Genomic DNA, 12,026 nt, shown 5'->3' with positions numbered 1-12,026 from the left:
ATAGTACAAACTACTTCTGACCATATTACAGTATTAAAGTTTGTCTAGTCAAGATTGGAATATTGTCTTTTTATTGTACAACCCTCTCCCTCACTTCCATCTAGGTTTATTGTTGTTTTGAGACAGTCTTACTCTGTCACCCAGGCTGGAATGCAGTGGTGCAATCTCAGCTCACTACAGCCCCAATCTCCTGGGTTCAAGTGATTCTCATGCCTCAGCCTCCCAAGTAGCTAGTACTATAGGTGCATGCCACCACGCCCAGCTAATTCTCGTATTTTTAGTAGAGACAGGGTTTCACCATATTGGCCAAGCTAGTCTCAAATTCCTGGCCTCGAGTGATTCACCTGCCTTGGCCTCCTAAAGTGCTGAGATTACAGTGAGCCATTATGCCAGGCCCCATCTAGGTTTATAGATGTATGTCTGGGGATTGCCTTTTATTTTTCTTTTCTTAAAAATATTTAGAAAGAACTCATTCTCATAGATTTCTTTAGATTTCCCTATTTTCCCCCCAAATAAAGCAGTCTGGTGTTTCTTTTGTGACCCAAAGGCAAGCATGAACCTGGAAATGCAGCATAAAGTACAAAGTCATGGCACCAGGTGAAACTAGAAAGCTGAGTTTATTTTCAGTAATGGACTTTATAGTAGGACATAATGGAGGTAGAAAATATAGAGAAGGACTTCTGAAATAAGTGAAAAATCCAAGGATTTCTGTATGAAGGTAATCTGAATTATCAGGATTTTTTTTTTTTTTTTTTGAGACAGAATCTCACTTTATTGCCCAGGCTGGAGTGCAGTGGCACCATCTCAGCTCATTGCAACCTCTGTCTCCTGGAGTCAAGCGATTCCCCTGCCTCAGCCTCCTGAGTAGCTGGGATTACAGGTGTGCAGCACAGTGGCTGGCTAACTTTTTTGCATTTTTAGTAGAGATGGGGTTTCACCATGTTGTCCAGGCTGGTCTCGAACTCCTGACCTCAGGTGATCTACCCACCTCAGCCTCCCAAAGTGTTGGAATTACAGGCGTGAGCCACTGCACCTGGCCAATCGGGATTATTTTGAATATGGAATGAAAAGGCCTGAGAGGGAATGTATTTCAAATGTACAAAGTTATCTAAAATATGAACTGTTTGGCCAGGCATGGTGGCTCATGCCTGTATCCCAACACTTTGGGAGGCCAAGGTAGGCAGATCACCTGAGGCCAGGAGTGCGAGACCAGCCTGGCCAACATGGTGAAACCCTGTCTGTACTAAATACAAAAAAAATTAGCCAGTGTGGTGGGCACCTGTAGTCCCAGCTACTTGGGAGGCTGAGGCAGGAGAATTGCTTGAACCCAGGAGGCAGAGGCCACAGTGAGCTGAGATTGTGCCACTGTATTCTAGCCTGGGCGACAGAATGAGACTCCATATCAAAAAAAAAAAAAGAATAAAAACATATTTCTGCCTCCAGTGACGAAACTAATTTGTTGCTGAAAATATCAATAGCAAAAACCACAATTTTGCACAACCTAATAATTGTAAAAACTGGACAAAATATATGTGAGTTAGCTGTTTTCAGGCATTGACCTACAGAGAGTGTGAAAACTGTGATCTTTGCAAGAAAGAAAACATGCAAGGTGATGATCTCCTTGGCTTTCTTCCTGGGAGCACTTTTCCTGCTGCACAGCAGAGAGGTAGAGCAGCCTCAGAGTAACAGCCTGGCTGAGCTCAGGATGTGCAGAGTGGGAAACTGTGAGACTACCAGGGATCTCTCACTGCTGAATGATGATACTAATGACCATGCAGGGCTGGATGTCTAGGTCTCTAGCTCCAACAAAGAGGAGATCTCTCTGAGCACTTCAGACATTGAGTTGAGACACCAGAAAGGCCAGGTCTTTAGGAATCAGGACCACACCTGAAAGAAAGGCCATGCCCTAGGACTAATTTCCAATCTCAAGTAGACCCATGCTACCAAAGAGCAAAAGGAAGTGTGCAAGAACAAAAAGGAGCCACCTATAATTTAATTGCTTCCCAGTTAAAAAAAATGAAACAGGCTGGGTGTGGTGACTCACACTTGCAAACCCAGCATTTTGGGGGGGCCAAGGCAGGCAGATCACCTGAGGCCAGGAGTTCAAGACCAGCCTGGAAAATATGCTGAAACCCTGTCTCTACTAAAAATACAAAAAAAATTAGCTGAGTGTGGTGGCGCACACTTGTAATCCCAGCTACTTGGGAGGCTGAGGCACAAGAATGACTTGAACCCGGGAGGCAGAGGTTGCAGTGAGCCAAAATTGCCCCACTGCACTCCAGCCTGGGCAACAGAGTGAGACTCTGTCTCAAAAAAACCAAAAGTGAATCCTGAACTGTAGTTAGTGGGATTGTTTTTGCAGTGGTATGGTTCCATGATTCTGAAACTACTGTTTGTATTTTAGGATTGAGCAAAGATATATTGAGCATGGGAGCCAGGTTTCTTATTGTGGGAAAAGAGAGTCACAAATATGGAAAAAAGGAGGGCAAGAATGTATTCTGTGGTGTTAGATTAGAACTCATGGTTTTTAATACCTATATCAATTGACATACCTACATATAGATAGATAATAGCTTTCTATTTATAGCTAATTTCTTAGTTCTGCCCGTTGAGATTTCTGTCTTACTCCTTAGCTCTGTTCACTGACACACCAGTAGCAATGAGCAAACATTGTGCCCAGATATTGGTTTATAAATACCATTATCCATTAAAAGAAAGCAGAGCTTTTGCGGGGGGAAAAAAAGGCCCATTTCAGGGCTGGAGCAGGAGAAGTACATCTTAGAACATCTTGTAATTCTAGAAAATAAGGGAGTATTTGAAGAATGGAAATATATCAAAAGGACACAGAGACCAGCTTTTGAAGGGGCTTTCATTTGCCAAATCTGGACAATTTGAGAGTCAAAATAAATGACAGTTATGGATTATAACCTGTTGAATTAAATAATCTATGCATTCACACTGATAAAAATAAGTAAAAGAGTAAACAGATAAATGGAGGAAAATGGATGGTTCTTCCTTATAACAGTAAATACATTTTTAAAATATTCATTAACTTACTAATTAAACATCAATTAAGTAGTAAATCATACAATGATGGGTTAGAAAATTATGAAAGGATGCTAAAATTAGTGTGTGACAGTTTGGTGAGGAAGACGATATTTATATAGTCTTGTCTCTCCATCTATTAGTCTGTTCACTCACTTCTATAAAGAACCGCCTAAGACTGGGTAATTTATAAAGGAAAAAGGTTTAATTGACACATAGTTTCACATGGCTGGGTAGGCCTCAGGAAATTTAGGATCATGGCCTAAGGGGAAACAAACACATCCTTCTTCCCATGGCAGCAGGAGAGAGAAGTGCAGAGCAAAGGTGGGGAAGCTCCTTATAAAACCATCAGATCTTGTGAGAAATCACCCACTATCATGAGAACAGCCCCCATGATCTAATCACCTCCCCCAACACATGGGATTATAATTCGGATTACAATTCAAGATGAGATTTTCGGTGGGGACACAGCCAAACCATATTATGCTACAAGTTACTAATTTATTCCAAAGGGAAAAATAGTAACTTTACATGGTAGAGGTAGGATCACCTAAACCAAGCAATCAAAGTAAACATCAACACTATTAGGACAAAGAGACATCATGTGCACCCTAATATGATACACTGCTAAGGGTACAACATAACTTTTGTGATATTCTTGTCAAAATTATATCTTCAATCTAATAAAATTAACAAACATGCTACCAAAATAACAGGCCTATAGTCTTCAAGAACATCAAGGTCAATAAAGACGAAGAGCAACCTAAGAACTCTTCTGTAATTTTTCTGTAAGCTTAAAATTATCAAAATGAAAATTTACCAAAAATAAGAGGGAAAAAGGAACAAGGCAGCTCTAGGTATTAACAAAACATTGTCTCCAATTTATATCATGCTAAGTAGACTGAGGAGGCAGGATAGAGAGGCAAAATGCAGAATAGCAAGTATAATATACTACCATTTGTATAAAAAGCATATGAGAATAGACACACACATTTGTATAGGCACAAAGGATTCCCAAGAAATTAGTAACGCTGGTTGCCTCTGGGAAGGAGAACCAGGTTGCCAAGGACTAGAAGGAGATTTCATTAAATGCTCTTTTGTAATGTTGGAATTCTGTAATATTGGAATTCTGTTTCAGGTACACATATTACCAACTGAAAAGATACGTAAGATAATTTGTAAGAAACAAAAAACTGAAGACAGTAACATTTCTTTTCAGAAAATAGTGTTCCAGACAGAGCCTCTAAGTAACTGCAGCTGATTTTGGTCAAATCAATGAGTGAGAAAGCTTGGGTTGACTCAAGGAAGTTATTGGTACTTAAGGTGACACAAAGATGGGTGGCCGTTTGGACATTGTGTGACAGACAAAGAGCAAACATGTTTTCCATTTGCTGTTCTTTGTTGTCACCTCCAGAGTCAAAGCACTGACCTAGGTAAGCATGGGCTTTGTTCTTTCTTCTGCCAAGAGGGATTTCTTGAAACAATGGATTATTGTTATAGAATATAAATAGTTTTTTTAAATTGGTAGATTACTAGTTAATATTTTCCATTAATTTCCTCCCTTTTGACATTTTATCTCAAAATAGACCTGTTGAAGATGAATGGTACAAGCTTTGACATTTTAAATTATGTGGTAATGTTTATACAGGGTGTGGTTTAATGGAAATGTATGAAAGCAAATTCCAAGTTGACACAGTACAACACTGACATCAATAACCAAATACATTTTATTATCATGGCATTAGGGTTTGGTAGGACAATTCTTTCCTAAGAAAGAAGGTTAAGGAAGTAAAGAGGGAAATTCAATGTTGGTTTTCATAGTGTTTTTTTTTGTTTGTTTGTTTTTGAGACAGAGCCTTGCTCTGTCTGGAGCAGGCTGGAGTGTAGTGGCACAATCATGGCTCAGTACAGCCTCTATCTCCTACATCAGCCTCCCCCACCCCCACAGAGTAGCTGGGAATACAGGTGCAGGTCACTGTGCCCAGCTAATTTTTTTGTATTTTTTGTAGAGACGGGGTTTCGAGACGTTGCCCAGCTGGTCTCAGACTTCTGGGCTGAAGTGATCTGCTGCCTTGGGGGTCATATATATTATATAATATATATTACCTCCCTCCTATTTTCTTCTGACTCCATGCCTTTCTGGCTTTGATCCCACTTTCTTGAGGAAGAAAACACATGCACAAATTCTGATGTTAGGAATATTTTAAGCATATATCTTCAATATTATTCATCCAGGACCAAAGTAAGTCCTGATGCAGGAAATGAGTGAGTTTCACAGCTTTCTGAGCCCCTACTCGACCCAGGAAGCCCAGCTGGAACCTCCTCTCACTTGGGCCCAGGGCCAGCTTTGTGGGCATACCTCCTGTACAGTTGCACAGGGCCCCATGCTTAGTTTAATGCTATGCTATCATTGTCCTGAAATTCTTAATTATTTTCCTTTAAGAGCTTCACATTTACATTTTGCACTAGGCCCTGCAAATTATGTAGCAGGTCCTGATCAGGCCTGATTTTACTAAACCTCATTTGACACACTTGTCACCCTCTTGGAGTGCTCCTTCTCTTCCTGGACACCACAATGTCCTTGTCCTCTCCTACTTTGTTTGTGGCTCCTTCCTTTGCTCTTCCTTATCTGAAAGTTAAGTGTCCTCAACCTCTTCTTTATCTGTACTGATTTCCTCAGTGATCCCATCCAGTTTACAGTCTTTAGTACTTTCTCTAAGCTGCTACTAACAGAGAAAACTTTAGCAATAATAGCTACATTTGAGTATTTTTCATGTGGCAGGCATAAATTGCAAGTACTATTTCCTTTAATACTTTCAACACCTCATTTTGCAAATGAAATGTCCTGGGCACAGAGAGGTTGAATAACTTGCCCAAGGGCACACAGCAGTAAGTGACAGCATGGATTTGAACACAGTGAGTCTAATTTCACAGGGTGTTCTTTTAACCACCACACTGTACAGTCAGAACCTCTCCCTGGGCTCCAGGGGGGTATATCCATCTTCCTACTTGACATTTTCACTTGTATGTCTCATTGGCATCTCAAATTTACTATGTCCACCCCATCCTGTATCACTTCAGATCTCCTCTTCTGGTCTTTCCCATCTCATTAAATGGCACTAAAACTCACTTGGGTGCCCAGGCCAAAATTCTAGCATCTTCTCTTTTTCTCTCCCTCACATCTAGTCATTAGCAAGCCTCATAGACTCTACAATGTATCTTGATTTTGACTCTTTCTCCTCTTTCCAAGGCCCCCAGCCTAGTCCAGACCACTGCTTTCTCCTGACTGGATGATTGCAGTAGCCTCCTAATAGATCTGTCCCTTGCCCCTTGTATCTTCTCCACACAACAGCTAGAGTGATGTTTTCTGCTTTTTCCTAAATGTTTTATTGAAGCATTGATATGTTCCAAAAATTGCACAAATCATATAACTGTAGAGCTTGATGAATCTTTAGGATGTGACCTGCTTATTTAACCAAAACCCAGAGTGAAAAACATAACATTACCAGCATCTCCGGAAGTCCCCTCTTGTGTTCCCTTCCAGCCACTATACTCCCTCCCTGCCATCCACATAATCACTATGTTTGCTTCTAACTTCATAGGTTAATTTTGTTTCTTAAACTTCATATAAGTAAAATTTAACACAGTAGGTATACAACATGAATATATCACAATTTATGTATTCATTTTACTTGGATAGTTGGGCTTCTAGCTTTGATCTATTATGAATAGTATTGCCGCAAACATTGCACATGTATTTTGCTAACCATACGTAAGAATTTCTGTGGGTATATTCCTAGGAGTGGAATTGCTGAATCAAATACTAAGTATATATTCAGCTTCAACAGATATTTCAAAATAGATTTTCAAAGTGGTTATAACCACTAGTAGTATATGAGCATTCCAGTTGTTCTACATCCTCACCAAGATTTGGTGTTATTTATCTTTTTCATTGTAATTCTGATGAGTGTGCACGGATATCTCATTGTGGTTTTAATTTATGTTTTCGTGATGACTAATGGAATTGAGCACCTTTTCATATGTTTATTGACCATATGGGTATCTTCTTTTGCAAAGTGCCTGTTTAAGTCCTTTGCCTATTTTTGTTGTTGTTGTTGTTGAGTAGTGTGCCTTTTTCTTATTGATTTGTAGCATTCTTTTTAAATTTTATTTTTTTTGTAGAGATGGAGTCTCATTATGTTGCCCAGGTTGGTGTCAAACTCCTGGCCTCAAGTGATCCTCTTACCTTGGCGTCTCAAATTGCTGGGATTACAGGCATGAGCCACTGTACCTGGCTGATTCGTAGCATTCTTTACAGATTCTGTATATGCACACTTTGTTATGTGTTGGATATATATGTTGTAAATATCTTCTTTGCCACTTGGTGGCTTGCTTTTCTACTTGGTTAGTGGTATCTCTCAGTGAACAAAACTTCTTAATTTTTGCACAGTACAAATTATCATTCTTTTCCTCTATACTTATTAACGTTAATGTCTTTTTTCACAAAAATGAATAAAATTTTTATTTTAAAACATCACAAGTAATTACAAAGACAAATGTCCCAACTATACAAACTGTTTTTCACATATACATATATACACACATACATTTAAGGTTGGTTGATCTTTTATCTTTTTATCTGAGTAAAAAGAAGAACACTTTCCTCATTCAGGAGATTTTTGATGTTATAATAGTTACCTGAAGGAACACAGAATGAATCCCCAGTACTTATTATATAAGGTGTTTCATGTAAAGTACACAAAAGGTCACCAAAGTTAACATAAAAAAACAATATATCCTGGCCAACATGCTGCTTTCCCTTTTCTTCTTGTGGTCCTAATATCAATTTCCCAGTAGAAAAAAAGGGTGTATCCAATGTCTTACATACCTTCAACTCACCATGCTTAACAAAAAATTGATATGTATCTTGTGGCCTTACAAGATCCATGAGAATAATCTCTTGTTTCTGGGTCCTTTACCCTTGTTGGCTGCAAAGGATCTCCAAGAGGTATACCTAGATTTACCATTAAGCTAGTCTTTCATCGTTATCAAGACAGATCCTTTTCTTATTAGATTTTTTTGTCGACTTTTCCAGTATTTTCTCTTGCCTTCCTTTTAGACGATATTTTGTCTGGAGATAGTATTCCACTAATCACGAATCCTCCTGATGGCCTTCCTTGATAATCTATTTGCTGTCCTCGCCAGTACTCCAAAGGTTTCAAACGTGTTCTCTTGGTCCTGCTAACATTTGGTGTGTTGGAAGGCAATACTAGTTTGTGATGGATTCTGTTCTTTGGTATCACTTTAGATCGTTTTGAGTCATCTGAACTTCGATGAACTTCCTCATCATCCACATCATTATTATTCTTTCCAGACATTAAATAATTATTATTGAACCTGGAAGGTCCACTTTCCTCTAAAACTGAAGTCTTGTGCTCTCCAGAATCCAAGTTTGACTCTGTTGGTGTATTACATGTATATCCACTGGTCTGAGGCTTTAGGGGAACATTCTGTGCAGTCATAATATTATCTTCATTCTTTGAGCTTCCTGTAGATCTAGAACAATCCAGATTTTTCTTCTTAGCCAAGTCTGCCTCATCACTTTCCAGTGGCTCACTCAGCAAACAACTGGAAATTTCATCCTGACCAATGATACCTCCAGAACCTTTAGCATTTAAAAACTTCTGTACTCTTTGGCTGTCTTTAGTTGCTGTCTTCTGCCTTTTAAGTGGAATAGTTTTTTTCCCAATATTCTTAGATGACTGATTTGTTTTCTTAGCAGATTTTTGCCTACTGTTGTGATGCACTGGTAATTCATTTCTTATTGAAGAATTGCTATCAACAGGACTCTCCTCTGATTTTACCACCCACCAATTAGATGGATGTCTGGAAATTCTTCGACTTCTCGTGACAGTTGAAGTCACTTCTTCAGGTACAAGTTTGTTCTTGGACTCACTGGAAAAGCGCTTCTTTTTAGATTCTTCCTTATCTTTTCTAGTGCTACTTTTCTTGCTTCCCACAGGTGGCATCTGTTTTTTGGAAGCACAATCATTTCCCATCTCTTCACACTCTTCCATATTTCTGTCTGAATTTCTTTGAAATTTGTCTTGGGTAATATGTGACGTATGTATGTTTTCATCTTTAGACTGTCCCACATCGAGCTGTTCTTCAGCTGGTTTAGCCATAAATTTTCTTCTCTGTTTTTGTTTTTTAGTCCTTTTGCTTCTAGATGATTTTTCTGCATTCTTGGAATACATTTCATATTTTGTAGATCTACAGTCATTTTGTGTTTCACCTGTCAAAGCATAACTTGTATCCAGTACTGTTTTATCAGAGGGCTGAGATGTCTCTACTAGGTGAGGTTTATGGGAATGTTTGTCATTTGCCAAAGTCATAGCTAATATATTATAATGCTTTTCTCTTGACTTTCTATCTTGAAGGAGTGCAGTGCTCTCAGCCGGGGATATGGTGCGTTGTTTCAGAGGCCCTGCCTTTCTTGGTATAGTAATCCAAGATCTACTGGCAAAACTTTGATCTGACTCATCAATTATAAATTCATCCTCTGTCAACTTCATATCATCGGGAGGACACGAATGAGGTGGAGCAATTTCTCCATGCCTAACAATGGGACTGGATTCACTTTTTCGTTTTGCTGTTTCTAAAAACAATGTTGAAAAACTTTTTTTAGCTTGTCATTGAATTTCATATTCTGAATTTCGTATTCTATTCTGAGATGATCCTGATGGTTTTCTTTCTTGTCCTTCTGATGTTGTATCCTCTTCATCTGATACTTTATTATCTATTTCTATTTTCTTTAAAATAACTTTATCTTCAAAGTTTAACCTTTGTTTGGTTTTAAGTGAAACCTCTGTACTTGAAGGCAGCATATTTACTGAATTTTCAAAAGTGTAAGTCTCTTTCTTTTGGGCACTAGATGGAATAACATTTTGCAATACAGATGTTTTTGCATCCAAAAGAACAGAAGGTGAGCCAACAGATAAGTAAAATTCTTCATCAGCTTCACTGTGATGATCATTTATGTTTCTACTTGACATTTTTTTCGAGTCAGGTGTATTTTTGGAACTAACATCAGTTGCCAGAATTTTCTGACGAACTTCATGGGCCTGAACTGATCTGTTGGTGGCTTCACTTGGTTCTACAACAAACTGCAGAGAGGCTTCTTTCTTCCTTGAAGAAAGTGGAACTGACTTTGGATGTGATTTCTGGCACTCTTTGCTTGGTGACTGAATACGTGTCTTTTATTTTGCGTGTTGAATTAAGCACTGATTTTGTAGAATTTGTGCTAAAATCATTGGCAAGACTTTTTTCTTCAAAACAGTGTTGTAAGATTTCCAGACAATTCTGGCCTTGCTCTGTGTTAATGTCACGTGCCCTGGAAGGTCGACAAAATCTTCTGTAGCCATTTTTGAGATGATCCCAGACCCGACGCAGCCATGTTCCGGCCCCGCTGAGCCACCGCAGGAGTCTGAGGTGGAAGCCCACACAGACCACAGCTCCAGGAGGCCGAGCAAGAAATGAATCGCCGGACTACCAGGCGGTGGCCAAGCAACACCCTTAAGTCGAAGGCGACGGCCACGAGAGCTGCGATCCAGAAGGCGTGCGCCAACAACACTTCCCGGCCATTGGCTCCGCCCTCAACAAACACGTTAATGTCTTTTTCAAGCAGTGTTTGCCTACCCCAAGGTCATGAAGATATTCTGTGTTCTCTTCTAAAAGCTTATTGTTTTACGTACCACATTTAGATCTATTTTCTACGTGGAATTAACTTTTGTATGTGGTATAAAGTGTAGGAGTCAAGATTAATTTTCTTCCTTATGAATATCCAGTTGACCCACCACAATTGTTTTATTTTTTATTTCTCTCTATAATTTATTGCCCTCCTTTGAGAACACAATTAAAAAAAAAATCCTTTCCTTATTGTCAAAGTGACAGTGTTCTTAAACCAGATCATGAGATTCCCCCTGCTCAAAATCTAGAGTAGTTTCCCATCGCAGGTTTTTTTTTTCTTTCAATAATTCCAGCTTTTATTTTAGATTCAGTGAGTACATGTGCAGGTTTGTTACATGGGTTTACTCCATGATGCTGAGATTTGGGGTACAACTGATCCCATCACCCAGGTAGTGAGCATTGTTCTCAATAGTTTTTCAAACCTTTCCCTGCTCCTTTCCTCCCTCTTCTAGTAGTCCCCAGTGGCTATTATTGCCATCTTTATGTCCAGTGTACCTACTGTTCAGCTCTCACTTGTAAATGAGAACATATGATAATTTGGTTTTCTGTTCCTGCATTAATTCGCTTAGGATAATGGCACATTGCACTTTAGAAGAAGAAGACACACCTCCCCGCCATGGCTTCTCTTCCTCCATCTGCCCCCTTTTCAGCTTCCCTCCCACCGGTCTCTTCTCTCCTGTCTACTGTGGAAACGCTGACCTCCTTGTCATTCCTCATTCTTCCAGGTGCTTTTGCACAGGGATTCCTGTGCTCAGAGGACTCTTTCTCCATGTCTCAGCCCCGATCGCTCCCTATTTCACTCACCTCTCTGCTCAAATGTCCTTTCCTCAGAATGGACCACCCAATCACCCCACCTAACATTGATGAGTAAATAATATATAAAAGTTCTCTGTATCTGTGTATTATTAATGCTGTCTTCCCTACTATATGATTCTTTGAGAGAAGGGCTTGTATCTTATTTGCTTTTGTGTATCTCGTTTGCAGCATGATACACAGAACTCAAATAGTGTCCTGAGTTTATTACATATGATAACTCATCATTTTCCTTGCTTTGTCTGCATTAGCCTTGGATAATTCTGACTCTGCTATAAATCTTTAGTAATTTGGATAAGCTCTGGTGGAATATTAACTTTTTGTATTTTTTTTAAAAGGGGGTGCTAAGCAATATTGTAGCTGAACTCACTTTAACTGTTTTACATGGAAATAATGCATGAGCTGAGCCCAAATGAACT

The 12,026-nt window shown here is 39.2% G+C and overlaps 1 protein-coding gene and 1 pseudogene across 15 annotated transcripts in view; one reads left to right on the top strand and one right to left on the bottom strand.

Annotated features, from left to right (window-relative positions):
- Positions 1-12,026, top strand: part of POC1B (POC1 centriolar protein B) — a 111,301-nt gene that overhangs the window by 14,101 nt on the left and 85,174 nt on the right. The window contains exon 1 of one of the 15 annotated variants that reach the window (XM_063646553.1): positions 8,958-8,977. The exons of the other annotated variants lie outside the window; for them this stretch is intronic. The gene's annotated coding sequence lies outside the window, so the exon portion shown is untranslated. Of the gene's footprint in view, positions 1-8,957; positions 8,978-12,026 lie in introns of those variants that run through there. 15 annotated transcript variants of the gene reach the window in all.
- On the bottom strand, positions 7,673-10,501 carry LOC129010474 (centromere protein C-like; annotated as a pseudogene).

This window comes from Pongo pygmaeus, chromosome 10, assembly GCF_028885625.2.
Source record: "Pongo pygmaeus isolate AG05252 chromosome 10, NHGRI_mPonPyg2-v2.0_pri, whole genome shotgun sequence".
Lineage (NCBI taxonomy): Eukaryota > Metazoa > Chordata > Mammalia > Primates > Hominidae > Pongo > Pongo pygmaeus.
The sequence above is the reverse complement of the archived record's forward strand: the minus strand, read 5'-3'. Positions and strand labels throughout refer to the sequence as shown.